Source organism: Pleurodeles waltl, chromosome 5, assembly GCF_031143425.1.
Source record: "Pleurodeles waltl isolate 20211129_DDA chromosome 5, aPleWal1.hap1.20221129, whole genome shotgun sequence".
Lineage (NCBI taxonomy): Eukaryota > Metazoa > Chordata > Amphibia > Caudata > Salamandridae > Pleurodeles > Pleurodeles waltl.
Window position 1 is genome coordinate 716,751,469 of NC_090444.1, and position 20,399 is coordinate 716,771,867.

Genomic DNA, 20,399 nt, shown 5'->3' on the forward strand with positions numbered 1-20,399 from the left:
GTTAAGTAAATTGTGTTTTTAATATTTCATACTGTCTGTAATTATATCTTCATTTGGTTGTATTATTGTTTTAAAAAAGTAGTAACTTTAAATGCATTACTTATTCAAATGTTTTGTATGGTTAATTATAATTGCTTTACTTGTATTTTCTTGTGTTTTTCAATTAGTTAATTTGACCACTCTAAGACCCACCACATCCCTCAGTAAAAACAGCAAGGGGAGAACTGACTATGATATATTAGGGAACTAAAAGAATCACCAAATTCCTCACCTATCCATCCCAATATGCAGTGCATGTGCTGGAATATTTATGCAATAAAAGAACAATTAGCACTACCATATATCCAACCAAGATAAGGATCCTCAAATACATGTGTGCCCTTGACAATGGGGATGCCCACTGTCCCATGGCAAGACCTTTCAGGGAAAAACATTTTAGTGACAAAAATGCATTGGTGTATTATGTCATTAAGCAAGCCTCTAAACACATCACAGGAGGCAATAGGCTACAGGCCCTTAGAAGGATAGAGTCCAAGTATATCATTGACTTGGAAACAAAGGGTTTGTGTCAACACCAGGGCAGTGCGCTCTCTATTGGCAACTAGAATGCAAAAACCCAGCACTCTCAAAACAACGTAATTTATGCATTGTGCTGATAAGTTGTTGTTTAACCTTTTGCATTGCAGAGTTCAATCCTGAAGACTTATTTTTAATGTGCTTACAAATACTGTTCATTTGCAATGTATTGCTGCAGGTTTTCAGAGTGTGTTAGGGCGTGGTCCCTTTCCAGGGCCTTCTAGAGACTTTCCCTGCAGCATGCCTGGGTGTGGTTGTGGGCTGGGCCAAGACTCTATAAAAAGGAGCCAGCCCAGCTCCAAGTGCTCACTATTCAGAGGTCCCGGTGCAGAGCAGCAGCAACTTCCTGAGCTCCTGTCCCGGTGGCCTATTTTAATCTTCCAGACCTCTGCCCTTCATTCTTCATCGGTGATCCTTGTTCAGGGCGGTAAGATGGAGGTTCAGCTGGGCCCCCGACTTCGTTATTCTGGGGCACTCGACTTCTTGGGCCTAATTCTTTCATAATTAATAAGATTACTTTGTGTGTGTGAAAGGGGCGCTTGAGCGTTTGAGTAATTTACATGCTGTATCTAGAATCGACAAGATGCGCTATTCTCTCTTAGAGTTTAATTCTTGGTATTCACTGCGCGCTATCATTTCATGACTTTTACATTGTGACTTATGAATCAGCAAGTCGCGCGATTCGATTAATGAAGATTTAACCCTTGGTGTTGACTACACGCTACCGTTTCTTGACTTTTACATGGTGGCATGGTGGCTTACGAATCGGCAAATAACGCGATTCGTTTAATGGTGTTTTAATCCTAGGCATTCATTAAGCGCTACCTTTTATGACTTTCACATGGTGGCTTACGAATCGGCAAGTCGCGCGATTCGTGTAATGGTGATTTAACCCTTGGTGTTTATTATACTCTACCATTTCTTGACTTTACATGGTGGCTACAAATTGGCAAATAGCGCGATTCATTTAATGGTGATTTAATCCTTGGTATACATTGCACGTTACGGTTCCTAAACATTTACATGTTGGAACTCGAATCGGCAAGACGCACGATTCTCTCCTCGTATTTAATTCATGACATTTATTGCACGCTGTCATTTCTTGGCATTTACACGGTGGTATTTGAACCGGCAAGACGCGCGATTCTTTCCCCACGCTTAATTCATGTTGTTTATTGTATACCATCATTCTAAGACATTTAGGGGGTCATTCTGACCTTGGCGGTCCATGACCGCCATGGCGGAGGGCGGCGGAAGCACCGCCAACAGGCTGGCGGTGCTTCCTTGGCGATTCTGACCGCGGCGGTAAAGCCGCGGTCAGAAAAGGGGAGCCGGCGGTTTCCCGCCAGTTTCCCGCTGGCCCAGGAAATCCACAATGGCGGCGCTGCTTGCAGCCCCGCCATGGGGATTCCGACCGCCTTCCCGCCAGCCTGTTTCTGGCGGTGTCCACCGCCAGAACCAGGATGGCGGGAACGGGTGCCGTGGGGCCCCTGGGGGCCCCTGCACTGCCCATGCCACTGGCATGGGCAGTGCAGGGGCCCCCTAACAGGGCCCCACAAAGATTTTCACTGTCTGCTTGGCAGACAGTGAAAATTGAAACGGGTGCCACTACACCCGTCGCACCCCTTCAACTCCGCCGGCTCCATTCCGAGCCGGCTTCATTGTTGAAGGGGCTGTCCCGCTGGGCCGGCCGGCGGTCTTCTGGCGGTCACCCGCCGGCCCAGCGGGAAAGCCGGAATGGCCGCTGCGGTCTTTTGACCGCGGAGCGGTCTATCGGCGGGAAACGCTTGGCGGGCGGCGACTGCCGACCGCCGCAGTCAGAATGACCGCCTTAATTGGTACTATTCGAGTTAACCAGTCGTGTGATTTTATTTTTGGAATCCAGATTGTGGTATTCTTGGTGCACAATCATTCCATGGTGTTCATTATATATGTGAAAATCTGCAAAGTGCACAATTCATGTTCCAACATTTCAAGAGAACACACAAAGGCCACGGGTTTTAAGATGCAACATTGTATGATCCTAATATGTATTCTCGAAAAAGATTTCTATGATTGGTTTAGAACTTATTCAGAATGTTTTTCTGATTCTCATGCAAAGGAAAGTACTTGAATTTAAAAGTTTTGTTTAATCTATCTTGATTCCCTCACAGATATCCGGCCATCTTAAAGCCTAGTCATTTTAAGTCTAATTCTTAGGTTGTTCATGTTTTCAGAATAACAATGCACAGCTGGTGTTGGCTGAAGGGCCTGGCATGAGGCCAGTCCCTGCAACCAATCCTTATAACTGCAAAACCCTGCAGGCCCCGGTAGGAAAGTACCCTCTCGCTTGGCATGGTTACCCTCATTACTGCCTTATGTCAGTGTGCTTGACTGTGTTCACTAGGATCCTGCTAGCCAGGACTCCACTGATTATGCTCTCTCTCCCAAAGCTCTGTATTTCACCCACAACTGGCATACTGGTGCCCCCTTATGAGTCCCTAGTATATGGTACCTAGGTACCCAGGGCATTGCAGTTCCAGGGGATCCCTATGGGCTGCAGCATATGTTTTGCCACCCATTGGGAGCCCATGGAAAGGCTTCTGCAGGGCTGTCATTGTAGCCTGCCTAAAAAGGTGCAAGCACCCTTTCACTGCCATTTTCATTGCACCAGGTCACTTATAAGTCACCCTTATAGCAGGCCCTCGAGCCCTGAAGGGAGGGTGCAAAGTACCTGTGTGTGAGGGCACCCCTGAACTAGCAGAGGTGCCCCCACAAACTCCAGGACCATTTTCCCAGACTTAATGAGTGCGGGGACGCCATTTTACGCGTGTACTGGACATAGGTCACTACCTATGTCCAGCAACATAATGGTAACTCTGAACATAGGCCTGTTTGGCATCAAACATGTACAATCACACACCAAGGCTTTTGCAGGCATTGGTTGTATGATTCCATGCACTCTGGGGGCTCCTTAGAGGATTTCAGCCTACTGAGGTTTTCCAGGCAGCCCCAGCTGCTGCCACCTCAAAGAGGGGTTTCTGCCCTCCTGTTGCTTGAAAAGCTTGAGCCCAGGAAGGCAGAACAAAGGATTTTCTTTGGGAGAGGGGTATTACACCCTCTCACTTTAGAAATAGGTGTTCCAAGCTTGGGAGGGGTAGCCTCCCCAAGCCATTGGAAATGCTTTGAAGGGCACATTTGGTGCCCTCCTTGCAAGAACCAGTCTACACCAGTTCAGGGACCCGAGTCCCTGCTCTGGCATGAAACTGGACAAAGGAAAGGGGAGTGACCACTCCCCTGTCCATCACCACCACAAGGGTGGTGCCCAGAGCCCCTCCAGAGGGTCCCTTGGTTTTGCCATCTTGCATTCAAGTTTGTCAGGGAACAATGGGAGCATCTGAGAGGCCAGTGCCAGCAGGTGACGTAAGAGACCTCCCCTGAGAGGTGCTTACCTGGTTAGGTGATCAATCCCTCTTTCAGGGCTATTTAGGGCTCTTCTTTGGGTGGTTCCTCAGATTCGGATTGCCAGACTCCAGCAGGAATCCTCTCCATCCTCCACTTTGACTTCTCACTGAAGAACCTGCATCTGGACCCTCCAGGAACTCTACAAGCTGCAACAGAGAAGCAAGATGCCTCCTGCAACATTGTATCTCCGGCTACTGCCAGCAACTGCAAAAAGTTTCCCGGCTGCGCATCCTCTGAGGAAAGCCTGCACCAGAAGAGCAAAAGAATCTTTCTTGCAGTGAAGAGGTCACTCCCCTACTTCAGCAGACACCAACTGCGACGATGACCGGCTGCGTGGATCCCCTCTCCTGCAGAGCTGTGTGGATTCTGCATCACGGGTGGTTGACTGAAGTGGTCCAGACGGTCCTCTCTTCCAGCTGTCCCACTTTGGGTGGAGGTAAGACCTAGCCTCCCTATGCAAGACAATACCCCCTTGCACCACGTCTTTTGCAGCTTCCAAGGCTTGTTGGCATCCTTCCTCCAAGTCCTTCCATCAGCTTGTAGCTCCAGCCCCCAGCACTCTATCCTGTGACGCACAGCTTCCGGTTTGGTTCTCCAGCAGGGTGGGAGCCTTTTTTGTAGTGTTGCATGGGCCTCTTCTGCAACCTTCTAGTCCCCATGCTGTGGGACTCCTGTGTGCACTGCCTAGTCTTCAGTGGGCTCTCTGAGTTGCTGAGGGCCCCTTCTGACTCCTTGGTAGAGTCCACCTGGTCCTTCCTGGTCCCGGGCAGTACCGATTTCAGCTAACCGCAAGCTTTGCGTGTGGCAAGGCTTGTTGGCAGACCCCGACAAAGCAAACCTGACTGCAATCCTCCATCCAGCGAGCGACATCAATTGTACCATCCAGGAACCCAACTTCATCTTCTTGGGTGCAGTGCTGACTTTTCTTCTTCACCGGTGGTTCTCTTCATCTGGGTTTGCAGGGGCTTCTGCTCTTCCTGGACTCTTCTTTTCTTCTTGGACTTAGTCCCCTTCTTCCACAGGTCTTCTTGTCTAGGAATCCACTGTTGGTTTCTTGCAGTCACTTATGGGTTTTGCATAATTCTTCTTCTCGTTTCTGTGTGTGTTCTGGAAAGGTTACTGTGATTTATTCCTGCTTTCCTGGTCACTGGGGTGAGTTGTAGTAGTTACCTCTGGGCTTTCTAAGTACTCCCAGCTCCCCTCTACACACTACACTTGCCTAGTTTGGAGACCAATGTGAGAAAGTAGCCTCTTTCTAGCATGGTTACCCCCACTTTTCGCCTGCTTGTGAATGTGTGTCTGTGTGTTTTACTGTGTCACTGGGATCCTGCTAGCGAGGACCCCAGTGCTCATAGATAAAAACCTATATGTCAGTGTTTTTTGCCTGCCTCACTGGGATCCTGTTAGCCAGGACCTCAGTGCTCATAGTTTGTGGCCTAATGTGTGAGTTGTCAGTAGTGCTTAACTCTGTCACTGAGGCTCTGCTGATCAGAACCTCAGTGCTTATGCTCTCTCTACTTTTGAATTTGTCACTATAGGCTAGTGACTTCATTTACCAGATTCAATTGGCACACTGGATCACCCTTATAAGTCCCTGGTATATGGTACCTACGTACTCAGGGCATTGGGGTTCCAGGAGATCCTTATGGACTACAGCATTTAGTTTCCCACCCATGAGGAGCTCAGAAAAACCTTTCACAGGACTGTCACTGCAGCCTGCATGAAATAGTGCACACATTATTTCACAGCCATTTTCACTGCACTTAAGTAACTTATAAGTCACCTATGTGTCTAACCTTCATTTACTGAAGGTTAGGTGCAAAGTTACTATGTGTGAGGGCACCCTTCCACTAGTAAAAGTGCCCCCACATAGTTCAGGGCCAATTCCTGGGACTTTGTGAGTGCGGGACGCCATTACACGCGTGCACTACATATAGGTCAATTTCTATATGTAGTTTCACAATGGTAACTCCGAATATGGCCATGCAAGGTGTCTAAGATCATGGAATTGTCCTCCCATTCTAAATCTGGTATTGGGGAGCCAATTCCATGCTTCCATGGACCCCCAGTACTGCCAAACCAGCTCTCTAAGGCTTGCAATGCAGCTCCAGCTGCTGCCACCTCAGACAGGGTTCTGCCCTGTTGGGGTCTGAGCAGCTCAGTCCCAGGGAGGAAGAACAAAGCATTTCCTTTGGGAGCAGGGTGTTACACCCTCTCCCTTTGGAAATAGGTGTTACAGGCTGGGGAGGGGTAGGCTCTCCCAGCCTCTGGAAATGCTTTGAAGGGCACAGATGGTGCCCTCCTTGCATAAGCCAGTCTACACTGGTTCAGGGACCCCAGTCCCTGCTCTGGCGCGAAACTAGACAAAGGCAAGGGGAGTGACCCCTCCTCTGTCCATCACCCCCCGAGGGTGGTGCCCAGAGTTCCTCCGGTGTGTCCCAGAAATCAGCCAGCTTGTTTTCCAAGGTGTGGGTACACTCTGGAGATCTCTGAGTGGCCAGTGCCAGCAGGTGACGTCAGGGGCCCCTACTGATAGGTCCATACCTGATACCTCTCAGGTCTATTTAGGTTCTCTCTGTGGGTTCTCTTCAGATTGTACTTGCGAGTTTCCAGCAGGAAGCCTCTGCAACTACTACTTCATCCTCTGACCTCAGATCGAACGCAGACTGCTCCAGGAACCGCTGTAACAGCAACAAAGTATCCAGAACGGCTACTTTTCCTCTGCAACTTTAGCTCCAGCCAGCAACTGCAACAGTTTCCACAGTGTGCACGCTATGGTGACCCCCTGTCTTCACCCTGCACCAGAAGGACTGAAGAAATGTCCTGTGAAGTGACAGAGTCACTTCCCTGCTCCAGCAGGCACCTTCTAAGATGACGACCGGTTCTCTTGGACTCCTCTCCTGGCGACAATTGTGCTCCTTGGAGCGCAGGTGGTAGACCCTTTTGACACAGACTGTCCTAAGGTCCTGCTGTCCAAATTTAGAGGAGGTAAGAGCTTGCCTTCCCCATGTGCGACAGTACCCCTGTGCAAAGCATCATCTTCACCTCCTGAGGCCTCTGTGCACTATTTGCAAGAATCCTTCATGCACAACCTGGCCCAGGTCCCCAGCACTCTGTCCTGTGATGCTCAACTTGCTGAGTTGTTCTCCGGCGGTGTGGGACCTTCTTTTGTACTGCTGGAACAACCGCAATTTGCACCTTCTTTGTCCTCATGTCCTGGGGCCTCCGTTGGTGCTGCCTGGTCATCTGTGGGTTCCCTCTGCCTCCTCAGTCTGAGTTGAGGCTACCAGGTCCCCATGGGGCCAGGCAGCGCCACTTTGACTCAATCCACGACATTGCTTGAACCAAGGCTTGTTGGACGAATCCAGCGCCAAAACTTGCCTGCATCTAACATCTCCATGTGGGACATCTATTGCATCATGCAGGAACCCGCAGCCATCTTCCCTTGGTGCATTTCTGGGGTCTTCGTCCAACTGGAGACTCTTCTTTTGCACCCTCTTCTAGGTTGGCAGGGGCTCCTGTCCTTCCTGGAATCTTCTGCAACATCTGGACTTTGTCTCCTCTCTTTACAGTTCTTCAGGTCCAGGAATCCACCATTTGTTGTTTGCAGTCTTGCTTGGTTCTTGCAATAACTCTAATCACGACTTATAGTGTGTCCTAAGGAAAATTGCAGTACTTTACTCCTACTTTCCTGGGCTCTGGGGTGGGGTATTTTACTCACCTTTGTGGTATTCTAACTCTCCCAGCGATTCTCTACACATTACACTTGTCTAGGGGGGGATTTGTGATTCACATTCCACTTTCTTAGTATATGGTTTGTGTTGCCCCTAGACCTATTTTCTCCCATTGCATTCAATAGCATTTCCTATTGTTTGCACTATCTTATGTCTAATTACTTACCTTATTTTGGTGTCTAGTGTATGTATTGTGTATAATACTTACCTCTAGAAGGAGTATTGCCTCAAAGATATTTTTGGCCTTGTGTCACCTAAACAAACTACCTTTATTTTTGGTAACACTGAGTATTGTCTTTACTTGTGTATAAGTACTGTGCAGCTATAGTGGTATTGCAGGAGCTTTGCATGTCTCCTAGTTCAGCCTAAACTGCTCTGCTACAGCTATCTCTTTCAGCTTAAGCTGCTAGAACATTACTACATTTCACTAATATAGGATAACTGGACTTGGTATAAGGAGTAAGTACCCAAGGTACCCACTACAAACCAGGCCAGACTTCTACACGTGTGTGCACAGTCTCCACCAGACAGGGAACATATAAATAAAAACATTTAGGGGTTAGGGTAGTGCCCTGTGGGATGCTTCAGTAGGGTGAATGGTTGAGAGGAAGGTTTCATCTCAGACTTGGAAGGTAGGGAGATGGCTTTATAACTTTCTGCCAGGAAAAGATTGGCCATTGGCTTCTTCTACAGGGGTTTAACTATGGCACGTTTCCATTTGGGAGGGACATTACCACTGACCAAGGCCTAATGGAGGATGTCCGTTAGAGTCGACAGGATGATGTTCCTGCCTTTAATCAGAATATCTGGGGGATCTGGATCTAACGGTGAGCCTGACTTTATGGAGGTTAGGATTCCTTCTATGTCTTCCTTATTTAGGGTGGGAAATGGGTTTAGTTTTGCTGTGGCTACTAACTTTACGTGTGAGGTGGGACTAAAGATCACCCTTCTGGTAGGGAACTTAAGTTATTTTTTACTTTATTAATAACATTGTTTGCAAACATGTTACAGCAGTCCACAAAAGGAGGGGGGTCCTGCAGTACTGGTGGGTGGGTTCATGAGACTGTTTACCACCTTAAACAGTACCTTGGAAGATTTTGGGATATTCCATGTTTGTATTCAGGTAGGAGAATCTAGCATGTCTTATGACATGTTGGTACTTTTTTGTGGCTTTCTTATAGGTTTCTTTACTAAGATTGTCATAAGCTTTCCTTCATTTAGTTTCAATTCTTTTGGTCTCTTTTTTTAAGTTCCATCAGCTCAGGTGTATACCAAACGGCCTGGCCGTTAGTTTGCTTGGACTTTTGATGTGTACATGGAATTAAGGGATTCAAAATGTCATTTATCCAGCTCTCAAAATTTCAGTACATTTCTGTGGCATCCGCCCTTCATGGTGGGAGTGGAGTCATTAAGGGGCATATTTATACTCCGTTTGCGCCAAATTTGCGTCGTTTTTTTAGACGCAAATTCAGCGCAAAACTAACGCCATATTTATACTTTGGCGTTAGACGCGTCTAGCGCCAAAGTATGAGGAATGAGCGTCATTTTTTTGCGTGAACGCCTTCCTTGCGTTAATGAGATGCAAGGTAGGCGTTCCCGTCTAAAAAAATGACTGCGACGCAAATGCGTCGTATTTATACTCCCGGGCAAAAATCACGCCCGGGAGTGGGCGGGGCAAAAAACCCTGCATTTGCGCCTCTTTTTAACGCCTGGGTCAGGGCAGGCGTTAAGGGACCTGTGGGCTCAAAATGAGCCCACAGCTGCCCTCCCATGCCCTCAGGGACCCCCCCGCCACCCTTGCCCACCCCAGGAGGACACCCAAGGATGGAGGGACCCATCCCAGGGACATTCAGGTAAGTATAATTTTTTTATTATTTTTATTTATTTTTGGCATAGGGGTGCCTGATTTGTGCCCCCCTACATGCCACAATGCCCAATGACCATGCCCAGGGGACATAAGTCCCCTGGGCATGGCCATTGGGCAAGGGGGAATGACTCCTGTCTTTACTAAGACAGGAGTCATGTAAATGGCGTCTGGGCGTCGTTAAAAATGGCGCAAATCGGGTGGAGGCGATTTTTTTGCCTCTACCTGATTTGCCCCATTTTCAGACGCCCTAACGCCATTTTCCCCAACGCCGGCGCTGCCTGGTGTACGTGTTTTTTTTCCACGCACACCAGGCAGCGCCGGTCTGCTAGCGCCGGCTAACGCCATTCAATAAATACGGCGCCCGCATGGCGCTTCAGAATGGCGTTAGCCGGCGCTAATCTTTTTGGCGCAAAACTGCGATAGCGCAGTTTTGCGTCAAAAAGTATAAATATGGCCCTAAGAACGTGTGTCCATTTGCCAACATTTAGTTTGGACCATGACCATCTGGGTCTCAGGAGAAGAGCTGTTTGTGTACAATGCTAGGAATGTCAAGCCAGAAAGGGACCTAAGTAATGGTCCGATGACAGAATGGGGATTGCCTCCTCAGTGACTATGTTTGCATTGTTAGTGAAGGCAGGGTCAAGGAGGTGACCGCGACAATATGTAGGCGTCTTAATGATTTGTTTTAACTGTAGTGCTGCCAGATCTTGCACTGGCACACTGCTTTCCTCAACGTGCAGGTTAAGGTCTCCTAGCAGTGTAAAATTTGCTTTCTGCATTGATCAGCTCTTTCAGCTATTTCAGGTAGTGCTTGGACAGATTGTGTGGCAACGCCCGAGGGCTAATACATAAGCATCCCTAAAAAAGTGAAGGAGGGGGAGAGCACATGCAAGATTTGAAGGCTCTCCCTGTTCATGATCTTGATCGATGCAAACGTTCCCTCCAGTTATTATTTGAAGATAATGGTTATGCCACCACCACCACATCTATTCTTTTGATCACATTTGGAATTGGAATAACCTGGGGGAGGGATATCACTATGTCTGGTGTTGACTCCTGTCTGAGCCATGTTTAGGTAAGAAACATCCCCTCAGGTTTCATATCAACAAAGATGAACAGCTCTGAGAAATGTTTGGGCAGTGATATGCTATTAAGTAGATACATGTGGACCCTGTAGGCGTGGTGTGCACTTTTTAATGGTTCCTTGTTTCTGAAATGGGGTTTTGTAGAAGGCTGGCCTGGTTTGTAGTGGGTACCAAAGGTACTTACACCTTATACCAGGTCCAGATATCCCTTATTAGTGAACTGTAGTCAGTGTCTAGAAGCCAGGCTGACAAGAGGTAGTTGTAGCCAGAGCAGCCAAGGCTGAACTAGGGGACATGCAAAGCTCCTACAATACCACGGTAGTCACAAAGTACTTATACACATGAAAGACAATACTCGGTGTTACAAAAATAAAGGTACTTTATTTTAGTCACACAATGCCAGAAATACTTTGGAGGCTATACTCCTTTAGGAGGTAAGTAAATTACACAATATATACACTAGTAACCAGAAATAGGCAAGTACACAGTAGGAAAACAGTGCAAATAGTGAAAATCACAATAGGTTGCAATTGGTCTAGGGGGAACACAGACCATATACTAAAATAGTTGAATGCAAAAGTCGGTTTCCCACCTAGGCAAGTGTAGTGTGTGGAGGGGCGCTGGGAGTGTAAGAAAACACCAAAGGTAAATAATGTACCCCACCGAGAACCCAGGAAAGCAGGAGTAAAACACAGCACGTTTCCTAGAATACACTAGAAGTCATGATAGAAGATAATGCAAGAACCAGAAGAGACTGCAAGACATCAGCTATGGATTCCTGGACCTGAAAACCTGTGGAAGAAGGGAACCAAGTCCAAGAAGCACTGAAGAGTCCAGGGAGAACAGGCGCCTTTGCTAACTCGGATGAAGGTGCAAAAGAAGAACCACTGGTGAGAATACAAAGTCAGAATGGCACCAAAGAAGACAGATGCAGGTTCCTGGTTGGTGCAGAAGATGTCCCATGCTGGATGTATGAATGCAGTCTGGTTTGCATCGCTGGATTCCACCAACACGCCTTGACACACGCAAAGCTTGCGGCTAGTGGAAAATGGCGCTGCCCAGGACCAGGAGGGACCTAGTGGCCTCTACCCAGGAGGGGTAGACCGAGGGGGCTCTCATCATCTCGGAGAGCCCGCAGAATGCCAGGCAGCGTGCACAGGAGCACGACACAAAGGATTCCCACGCCGCCAGAGAACCACTAAGTAAGCTGTGCATGTAGGATGGAGTGCTGGGGGCCTAAGCTGTCCTGTGCCTGAAGAACTTCTTGGAAGGTCGCACACAATCCTTCGCAACTGCAAGTCATGAGGTGCATGGGGTACTGTCTTGCGTGGGGAGGCAAGCCCTTGCCTCCACCAAAGTTGTACAACTTGACACTGGAACTACTGGAGTCACTTTAGTCCACCACCCGTGTTGATGGATCCACGCCTGTCGCCTGGAGACGGAGTCCAAAACACTGTTCGTTGCTGGAGAGAGGTGCGTGCAGAAGCAGGGAAGTGACTCCATCACTCCACAGGAGATTCCTTCTGTTCTTCTGGTGCAGGCTGAAGACAGCCTGTCTTCGGAGGATGCGCAACCTGGAAACTGTTGCAGTTGCTGGCAGGAGCTGAAGATACAATGTTTCAGAAGTTGTCTGAACTTCTTTGATGTGGTTTTGTAGAGATCCTGGAGCAGTCAGCGGTTGATCCTTCGGTAGAAGATGAAGTAAAGGATGCTGAGGATTCCTGCTGTAGTCTTGCAATCCGAATCTGAAGAAACACCCAAAGGAGAGACCCTAAATAGCCTTGAGAGGGGGATTGGTCACCTAACCAGGTAAGCACCTATCAGAAGGGATCCCGTGAGTCACCTGCTGGCACTGGCTACTCAGATGCTCCCAGAGTGCCCCACCACCTTAGAGTCCAAGATGGCATAACCCAGGGACACTCTGGAGGAGCTCTGGGCACCACCCCTGGGGTGGTGATGGGCAGGGGAGTGATCACTCCCCTTTCCTTTGTCCAGTTTTGTGCTAGAGCAGGGACTGGGGGTCTCTGAACCGGTATAGACTGGATTATGCAAGGAGGGCACCATCTGTGCCTTTCAAAGTATTTTCAGAGGCTCTGGGAGGATACTCCTCCCATGCCTGTAACACCTATTTCCAAATGGAGAGGGGGGTAACACCCCTGTCACAAAATAAATGCTTTGTTCTGCCTTTCTTGGACTGAGCTGCTCAAGCCCCAGGAGGGCAGAAGCCAGTCTGTGAGGTGGCAGCAACTGGGGCTGCCTGAAAAACTCAGAAGGCTGGTATGGCAGTACTGGGGGTCCACTGTGGAGCCCCCAGAGGGCATGGAATTCTGCAACCAATACTGGAATCAGCACTGGGGTACAATTCCCATTTGTTAGACACCTTACATGGCCATATTTTGAGTTACCATTGTGAAGCTGTGCATAGGTATAGACCTGTGTACAGTGCACATTTAAAATGGGATCCCCGCACCCACCAAGTCCAGAAAATGGGCCTGGGCAACATGGGGGCACCTCTGCTGGTGTAGGAGTGCCTTCACACACAGCTACTCTGGACCCAGCCTTCAGGGTCTGAAGGCCTGACATATAGGTCACTTATAAGTGACCTGGTGCAGTGAAAATAGATGTGAAAAAGTGCATGCACTATTTCACACAGGCTGCAATGGCAGTCCTGTAGAATCCTTTGTATGGGCTCCCTATGAGTGGCAAAAGAAATGCTGCAGCCCATAAGCATTCCCTGGAGCCCCAATGCCCTGGGTACCTAGGTACCATATACTAGGGACTTATAATGGGGGCCAGTATGCCAATGTGGAGTGAAATACTGGGTTACCAGTATGTAAGGACAAATTTGGAAGCAGAGAGAGCATAATCACTGGAGTTCTGGCTAGCAGGACTCCAGTGACACAGTCACGCATACTGACAAAAACAGTGAAACAGACTGACAAGTAGACTACAAACCATGAGCACTGGGTTCCTGGCTAGCAGGATCCCAGTGACACAGTTAAAACACACTGACAAACAGGCCAAAAATGGAGGTAACCATGCTAGAAAGAGGCTACTTTCACATAGGTTTACAATTCCTCAGTCTGATGCTGCAGTCTTTGCAGAGACAGGGGAAGCTATGCAATGCTAAGGTGTGCATGCAGTTTTTACTCTATACCTTATTGAGTTGTCTCAGCTCCTCGGAAGAGTACATGGTGTATGTCAGAGTCACCAGATCCTCAGGGTCTGTGCACGTTCCCAACACTTCCACCACAAGACAGCTCCAATACTCTGATTAGAATTGTCACAGAGTCTAAGAGAGTCCAAGTGGGGAAAAGGGGATTAGGAAAGGAACAGCTGGGAAGGATACCTGTAGGAAGCAAAAAGGTTAAAACACACAATATCACGATTTTATCATATGAATCAATACTAGACTATGACTAAACATTGTCATTCTGAAAACATGGACAACCTAAGCATAGACTTAAAATGACTAGGCTTCAAGATGATTGGGTACCTGTGAGGGAATCAAGAAAGGTTAAATGCAACTTTCAAATTCAAGTACCATCCTTTGCCTGAGGATCAGGAAACAATCTGAATGATTTCTAAACCATCATATGAATCAGGTTTTGAGAAAACATGTTAGGAACACACAACATTACTTCTTGAACTCTGACTTTTTATTCCCTCAAATTGCCGGAACATGAATTGCGCACATTACAGATTTTCACATAGGTAGAAAATACCATTGAATGAATTGTGCACCATGAATAACACAAATTAAAAACTCTGGAAATAAATCATGCGACTTGCCAACTCGAAAACCACCAAGTAAATGCCTTAGAATGGAAGCGCATAATGAACACCGTGATTTTTTAACACAGAAAAGGAATTGCGTTCCTTTTCCGATTCGAAGGTCACCAAACGAATGTCAGGAAATGGTAGCGTACAATGAATAACATGAATTACACACAGGAAAAGAATTGCGCGTCTTGCCAATTCGAGTACCACCATATAAATGCTTAGGAATGGTAGCGCATAATGAATATCAAAGGTTAAAGCACAAGAAAATGAATTGCGCGTCTTGCTGATTTGAAGGCCACCATGTAACTGCCAAGGAATGGTAGCGCACAATGAATATCAAGGGTTGAAGTACAAGAAAACGAATCACGCGTCTTGCCGATTCGAAGGCCACCATGTAACTGCCAAGGAATGGTAGCGCACAATGAATATCAAGGGTTGAAGTACAAGAAAACGAATAACGCGTCCTGCCGATTCGAAGGCCACCATGTAACTGCCAAGGAATGGTAGCGCACAATGAATAACATGAATTAAGCACGAGAAAAGAATTGCGCGTCTTGCCAATTCGAATGCCACCATGTAACTGCCTTAGGAATGGTAGCGCACAATGAATATCAAGGGTTGAAGTACAAGAAAACGAATCACGCGTCTTGCCGATTCGTATGCCACCATATGACTTCCAAGGAATGGTAGCGCACAATGAATAACATGAATTAAGCACGAGAAAAGAATCTCGCGTCTTGCCGATTCGAGTATCGACATGTAAATGTCATGAAACGACCAAGCACACATTCACACGCGCAAGAGTCAAATCGCTTATCATGCAAAGATTAGGCCCAAGAACTCGAGCGGCTTTGATAACGGAGTCGGGGGCCCAGCCCGACCTCTGTCTTACCGCCCTGATCTAGGATCACCAAATGAATTGAAAAAAGGGCGAGGCCTGGAGGATCAAATTAGGCCGCCGGAACAGGAGCTCAGGAAGTTGCTGCTGCTCTGCACCGGACCTCTGAATAGTGAGCACGTGGAGCTGGGCTGGCTCCCTTATATAGAATCTTGGCCCAGCCCACAAACCACACCCAGGCATGCTGCAGGGAAAGCTTCTAGAAGGCCCTGGAAGGGGACCACACCCTGACACAGTCTGAAAGCCTGCAGCAGTACATCACATGTGAACAGTATTTATATGTATGCTGAACATGAGTCTTCAAGATTAAACTCTGCAATGCAAAAGGTTAAGTTACATCATATCAGCACAATGCATAAATTGTGTTAGCTTGAAGCTGTTAGGTTTTTGCATTCTAGTCGCCCGTAGAGCGCGTACTGCCCTGATGTTGACAGTGTAAAACGGGCCGGGTCTCTGACCGCTGGCCACGGTCAGATGCAAACAGGTGCAGATGGGCTTGCCTACTGTCCCCAGAGTGCCTTAAGTGGTGGGGCTAGACTAAAAACTTTAACCACTAGACCACAACTTCTGAAATGATACCTTTAATCAAGTGGTAGCAAATAGGAAGTGGCACTAGACATGGCCACTGAACACAGTAAACAGTACACACAAAGTAAAAATGGCCCCTGCCCCCACCAACAAAACAAATTAAATCGGTTTAGTTGATTTGGGGATAATCTCAGCAGAATCTAAGACTCCTTTAAAAAGAGAAGTACCTTGAAGAACCAATACTATCTGGGTCACCATGGAGCGATCCGAATGAGGAGACATAGCTCCCTCTTCATTTTTGTCACAACCCTCAGGATCAAAAGAAGCCAAGGAAAAGTGTGTGCATGAGCTCCTGACCAAATGATTAAAAAACATATTTCCCTGCCACTTGGGGCAAGTGTGCTTGCTGGCATAGTATCAGAAATTCTAGTTCCAATAGGTTGCAAATAAATCCAGATTTCGCTTGCCACAGCAGTGAAATGCGTGGTCCGATTGCCCTTGATTTAATTTTCATTCATGAAATGTATGGTGGTGCTTTGTTGAGAGTGTTGCCCCAAGAGTTCACTTTCCCTGGCACATGCTGCTATTTAAATAAGGATTCATATGGCCCAGTCCCACATGATTTCTGTTTCTTTCGAAACAAGGCATGAATGTGTTCATTCCTGTATGCTGATGCAATAATATTTCTGTTGGTTGTGTACACCAACACTGAGTTCTTTATTCTTGGAAGAAAGGAGTGTAAGCCTAGAGCTACGGCTCTTGGTTTGAGGAAATTGATATGCAGTTGTCTCTTTGGGTGACCACTTGTCACTGATTCTGCAACTGTGAACCTCAGCCTTCTAGGGAGGCGCTGAACATCATAATGTCTATGTTCTCCTGGAGAAAATTCAATACCAGCGTGGTATTCCAGTGTTATATCCACCAAGGTGTAACAATTTATGGGGATATGTAAAAATATTGGCCCTCCGCCACCCACCAAACTCGTCTCGCCTTCTGACTGCCTATTCGGCCAGAACACTGCCAGCCTTAATACAAGTTTCATGCTAGGCGGGCGGGCGGAAGCAGCCTTTCCGCCTGACAGTCCAGTGGGAAACAGGGCTTAACATTGACACCGACTCGTAATGGAGCTGGCGGCAATGTGGAGGTGTGGCAGGTGCCTGTAATTCAGGCAGTGGAAAGCACAACAGAGCTGTCAATGGGGGGCCCTGCACAGCACAGCACAGGCCAAGTGATTGGGGAGTCGTAATTCCCAGGCGCCACCCTGGTGGATTACAAATCGCCAAGACCGCCAGGATGGCGGCAACTTGGCAGTGTCGGCTGCTTTCACGGCGGTCCGACCTCCACCACGGGCCTGGCAGTTTCATGACCGCCAGGGTCATAATGAGGCCAATTGTGTTTTAAGCTTGCATAATAGTAAATCATCCTCTTCGTTGGATGGTACATTACATATTGCCTCTCTCCTGCATATTTATACTCTGACATGGTGACAGTTGGACCGTTGAGACAGTTGAGGTTTTTGAGTGGTGGAGTAGAGTATAATTACTGTTTCCCATTTTACTTAAGTGTGCCTCACTAGAGACGAGGACAGCCTGCTTGATAGGGGAAAGTTCATGTCTACCCCCCTCGTGCTAACTCTCCTCCTACGCAGAATTTATATTACTTCAACTTTGCAGGTTATATTAGTAATATGACTCTTGTGTTGTCCTTACTGTATGTGGCTAGTTCAGTGCATGACCTCTTGTTTTCTTCAGCAGTGTCAGCTTATGTACCTCCTTCTCATGATAGTTTGTCACCCCATCAACGATTCGTATGTGTGCTCCTGTGACCAAGTGACCCAGAAGAGTGCTGGTAGACACAAGTAAACTTCCTGTGGACATCTACCTCCTAGCAGGAGATGGGGTATAACCGGAGTTAGAGGGGACAGTGACCCTGAGATTCTCCTGCCATTCAGCGGGAGGGCAGACTATTCGCCCAACTGCCGGAAAGACGTTTCGAGGAAAAGCAAAGACTGTGAGAAAATGAAAAAGAAAGGTTGGTTAAAATATGACCAAAATAATTTTCTGTAAAAGAAAATCTGAATCAAAAAATAAAGAAAGGCTCCTGCTCCTAAAAAAAACTGTAAAAAACATAGCATAACCGTCACATAATATACACATCAAAAATATACCAATGTAAAATGGACTCACAACTTATAGTCACATCATAACAAGAACTGATAAAATGAATTACAGTGCACGCAGTATAATAAGGTCTATTTCACTTCACTACTTAACAACCAAACTCAATCTAACAAAAACTAAACTACCATAATAGACCAATGCACTGTTTTACACTGCTTACTCGTAGCCACATTCCTCCACCCCCAAAACCCTGAATAATAATTTAAATGTAGTCTGATCTTATCTGTGGGTCAGCAGAAGATAAAAGCAACTGAACTTGTCAACAATTATGTTAATAGAGTAAAAAATATAGAAAGCATTTGTAATGACCACTAAATAACAATAAAAAATATTGTTGCAATAGAAATGAATGAACTGTTTAAATTAATAATAAACATAAAATGTCTGTTTTGAAAAAAAAGTTGTTAAAATGTTAAAAAATATGGAAAAAATAAATTGAACATGCAAAATTATTTGTAAAACCTATTTTAAATGTAAATAGTATTATAAAATTAATATATTAAACTAGTACTAATTATTGTATAGTTTGATAATATGTTAACCTGAACATTTTCAAAGAAAAATTAATATGATTAAAAAAACTTTAAAGTGTGTAAAACAACATGTAATGATAATGTGAACTATATATGTATGGGTCTCTTGGAAAATTGTACCATATATTAACATCAGACATCAAATATATCAAATGTATTGTACAAAAACTGCAAACAACTATGCATTTTGCTATAGTTTGTGCTAGACCTGACAGCCTTAAGGTGGTCTTCTCTCCAATTTTTTGCCTCCCTCCCCTCCATTTTTTGACCTCTTGCTTACTGGTTTTAGGACTCTGTGAACTTTACCACTGCTAACCTGTGCTGAAGTGCTTGTCCTCTCTCCCCTAAATCATGTTAACGTTTGCCTAATCCCAATTGGCATTTTTAGTTTACTTCTAACGCCCTAGTAAAGTGCATTACATGTGCCCTGTAAATTAAATACTACTAGTGGCCTGCAGCACTCATTGTGCCACCCACTCCAGTAGCCCCCTAACCATGGCTCAGGCCTGTCCTTACAGAGCCTGTGTGCAGTTTTACTGCCACCGCATATTGGCATTTTAAACCCTTTGCCAAGCCTTAAACACCCCTTTTATTACACATAAGTCAGCCCTAAGGTAAGCACGTGGTAACCCATAGGGTAAGGTGCTGTGTAAGTAAAAGGTAGGCCATGTACTTTAAAGTTTTGCATGTCCTGGTAGTGATAAACTGTCAAATTCATTTTTCACTACTGTGAGGCCTACCCCTCTCATAGGTTAACATTGGGAATTCGTCATTATACTTTTAAGCTGTAATACCTGATTATACAGTATGATGGCTCTTTCTGGGAAAGAAGGGAATGGAGGGCTGACCTGATTCTTACACCTAAATAGGCATTACCTGTCACCACGCAAAGGGTTAAGTAACCCCTTCTTACAGTCTGGAGCCAGGGCTGGGGCAAAAGGACCTCTGTGCACTTCAAAAGTGTCCCTCACTTCAAAGACATGACTGGGTATACATACTGGGTTTCACCAAATCACTACACTTCTGGACCTGTAAAAACTTTGCCAGGAAGAAGGACTGCTGTGAGGTTTAAAGGACTGCTACTCTTCTGGACTGCTGGTATGCTGAACTCTGCCTTCTGTGCTCTTGCCCCGCTGAGCTGCCCTGCTGCCTGCTATTCTCCTGCCTGGGTGAGAAGGACTGGACCAGCATCACTTGAACCCAGAGTGAGCCCAAGAGCTTGCTGGCTTGCCACCTGTTGCTGAAGTCTCTGGGACACAAAAGACTTCCAACAACCCTGCTACATCCTGTGGACTCTGCCAACTGTGACTCCTGCCCTCCCAAGTGGTGCCAACCCAGTCCTGGCCCCTTAAAAGTGGATTTTCCTAGCTGCTCCTGCAAAGAACTGCACATTAACCTCATTGCTCTGATCGGAACTGACGCATTACAAGGCGGTTGACGCTTCACTACTGCATCAATGCTGCTGCGAGGATCAAGGACACCGCATCGCCATAGACGCACCCGTGCTGCAAGAATCAGAGCACAAAATTGCTGACTGCGCACCACATCATCCTCTCTGCGTGGCCCGGAATCGATTAATCAACTTTATCGTCCGGATTGATGCCAACGCAATGCTTCATTGCTTTCTTCAGTGCAGGCCCAAAACTGACGTATGAGCATTGTTGCACCTAACTGCACTGATCTCAAGGATCAAGGTACTCTTGCTCAACGTGCAATACATGGGTCTTTTAGCCAGTCCACGTTCCATTGCGTTTGGCTTGAAGCTTTGACT